At 32.0% G+C, this 2,914-nt stretch overlaps 1 long non-coding RNA gene across 1 annotated transcript; it reads left to right on the forward strand.

Moving 5' to 3' along the window:
* Positions 1-494: 494 nt before the first annotated feature.
* LOC122148667 lies at positions 495-2,040 on the forward strand. Its single transcript, XR_006162542.1, has 5 exons — positions 495-639; positions 721-775; positions 925-977; positions 1,242-1,334; positions 1,910-2,040. It is a non-coding gene; the product is annotated as an uncharacterized LOC122148667 (long non-coding RNA).
* Positions 2,041-2,914: the final 874 nt, after the last annotated feature.

Consider the following 2,914-nt stretch of genomic DNA (forward strand, 5'->3'; position numbering starts at 1 on the left):
ACTTAAAATCTTATTTTGGTCAAAAATGTAAATTGTTTGTGAACTAAATCTGCTTTAAAGAGTGATCTATTTAAGCCCACTTAAATGATTGAATTCAGACACATAAATTGGTGTCTCTATGTTCTAGGTCAAAAAAAAGAAACATTAAAATAACATTAAATAAAATAACTCATGCACGTTCAAATTCCCCGCTGCCGTAACATTAACAGTTATATTAAAATGCTACGCATTTAGCCCTATGTGATGTCTGTTTTTATATTGTTTATCAACAGTATAAATTTTTATATTGCTTGGATTAACTAGCCAAGTAGACAGATATCAATACTGTAAAAAAATCCAACTTACAGTTTGTTTTACAAACTCAGTTTTTTAAAGTTTATTCAACTATTTAACATTAAAAAAGTTGAGATAACACAGAAAAGTAAGTAAAATAGAAATTTAGATCAATTTGTTTGGTTATTAGTATTGCCGACAAAGGCTGATGAGCAAACTTTAAGTTTGTTATTAGTATTGCCGACAAAGGCTGATGAGCATGCGCAGTTCGATCACTTTTTTATATACAACGCCATTTTCATTTCTCCCGCTTCATTCGAGTTGCCTCAAGCGGGGCCTGTTTATTCCGTCATGTTGAAAGCTCCGGTAAGTGTAGTTCTATGTGTATCAATTTACGATATGATTTAAATGAAGTTTGTTCACAATATGTGCTTTTGTACAACATAGGTGGCGGCAAGTTAGTCAGTTTAATTTTCCCGCCTGGTCTTATGAGTTACCTCAGGTCAGACTTCGCCTATTTTTTTCTTCTTCTTGACAGTCTAAGTTAATCTCTCCGATAGGTGCTGTTCTATATATAATATTTACCATAAGAGTTTAATTATGGTTGTTCTAAATATGTGCTTTTGTACACCGTATTTCCTTTCGTTTTAGAGTTGCCTCAGGCGGCGCCCGGTTCATGTTGGTCCGTCATTGTTATCACTCCGGTAAGTGGTGGTTCTTTGTGTATCAATTTACGAGATTATTTGAATGATATTTGTTCACAATATGCTATTCTTTACAACGGTGTAGGTGGCGGCAAGTTAGTCATTTCAATTTTCCTGCTTCGTCTTCGAGTTAGCTGAGAAGGGGCGAGTTTCCTCGGGTCAGACGAGCGCAAGGTTTTTTTTTTTGTACAGGCTATGATAATAATTTACAATAAGATCTTAATGGTATTTGTTCACAATATGTGCTTCTGTACAACTGCTTAGGTGGCTAGTTGGTCAGTTCAGCTTCTCCTGCTTCGTCTTCGAGCTGTCTTAAGTCATTCAGTGGCAGTTTTTCCCGACAGTGTCATGACTTAGGTAAGCACTGTTTTATATATATTAAGTAAAAGGATTTAGATTATGATTAAGGATGTAGAGTTTTTGTTAATTGCTTTTAATATGTTCATTTTGTACAGTTGTGTGGGTGCCTTTGAATTTTGGATAAGGTAATTGAATTTATAAGTGTATTAAGAAAAAAAAAGGTAAAACAAATGTAACCGTATAAGCTTGTGTGTTTTCATCTCAAAGATGTATTTTCTTCATTTAACTTATTTTACATTTATGTGCTTGTTCAGTGCAAAGTATTTGTGGAGCTTATGTTTGCTAAGTGTAACGTTACTTTAAATCTGTATGTTTTAAAAATGCAAATAATTACGAGCTATTTTAAGCTTAAATTCATAGTAGTTTTTTTTTTTTTTGGCATTTGATATTCGTTTAACCAACTTGCTTGCTTTATGATAGTTTTTAAGTTGCTCTTTTTATATTGTTCTCCAGCAATGAATTAATGTATCCCTTGTGGTTAAAAATAAAATAAAATAAAATCTTATGTTGTTGCCCAAAGAAATTAGTTCTACCACTGTATTGTTTTTTTTTTTTCTTTTTTTTTTTCTGAGGGTGATGCAGTGCAAGATATGCGGATTTGAACACCCTGCCCAGGAGGTCCTTTTGAAACATGACCAATTGTGCCACTACTAGGGAAGATACCGCCAACTACCCTGCCTCTACACAGATTGCATCTGCTCCTTTAAAAAATGGTTGAAGTCTCACCTTTTAAGATCAAGTGCTTATCTTCACATGAGAGTCACTTAACATTTAATTGTGAATTATGTGCTTTAAGGAAATTTGTAAAACACCTGATTACTCCAAACATATAAGGAGCCATTTAAAAAAAAAATCATGAAACTTTAAGTTTCTAGAGGAAACTTTTAGCCAGTGTGATTTTTTTTAAAACGCATCTGATTTCATCATTCAGTGGTCACAGAAGTCAAAAACATCGCAGCTTTTCCATTACAGACTTTATAGCAAATATCATTATTTTTAAAATGCAGAACCAAAAAGACAGTGAGCCACAAACTCTTTGTTGCTATGCACACACTTTTACGCCATTGCAATGAATTTGCTGTTGTTATTGTTGCACATTAATTTGGACTTGAATTTTGTATTAGTTTTTATTTGATGCTTCCCCATTTAATCAGTTGTATAGAAGTATTTACTTTTGCAACTCAAATGTGACAAATAAGCTCTTAACTTGAATAGACTTTTTTATTGTAATTTTATTAAATTTATTTTATTGTAAATGAAATGACTTGATTTGGTCTGTGATTTTAAATTTGCTGTTCTACAAAAAAAATCATATTGATGAAATAAAAAAAAAGGTGATTGTCCATTTAAAGATTTTTTTGAGGACCAATGTTGTACTGAATAGCATTTAATAAATTCATTCACTCATATTGGATTGACAGTTTTTGTGCTTACATTAAAACTGGTTGAGTAAAAACCTAAAGTCCTGAAACTGCACTGTAAAAAAAATAAAATAATACAGTGACTTTAACTATCAGGTTTTATAAACTTATGGAGTTTTTATAATTTAGAAATATATTTCTAGTCAACTAAACACG

This window comes from Cyprinus carpio, chromosome A18 (genome assembly GCF_018340385.1).
Source record: "Cyprinus carpio isolate SPL01 chromosome A18, ASM1834038v1, whole genome shotgun sequence".
Taxonomy (NCBI): Eukaryota; Metazoa; Chordata; class Actinopteri; order Cypriniformes; family Cyprinidae; genus Cyprinus; species Cyprinus carpio.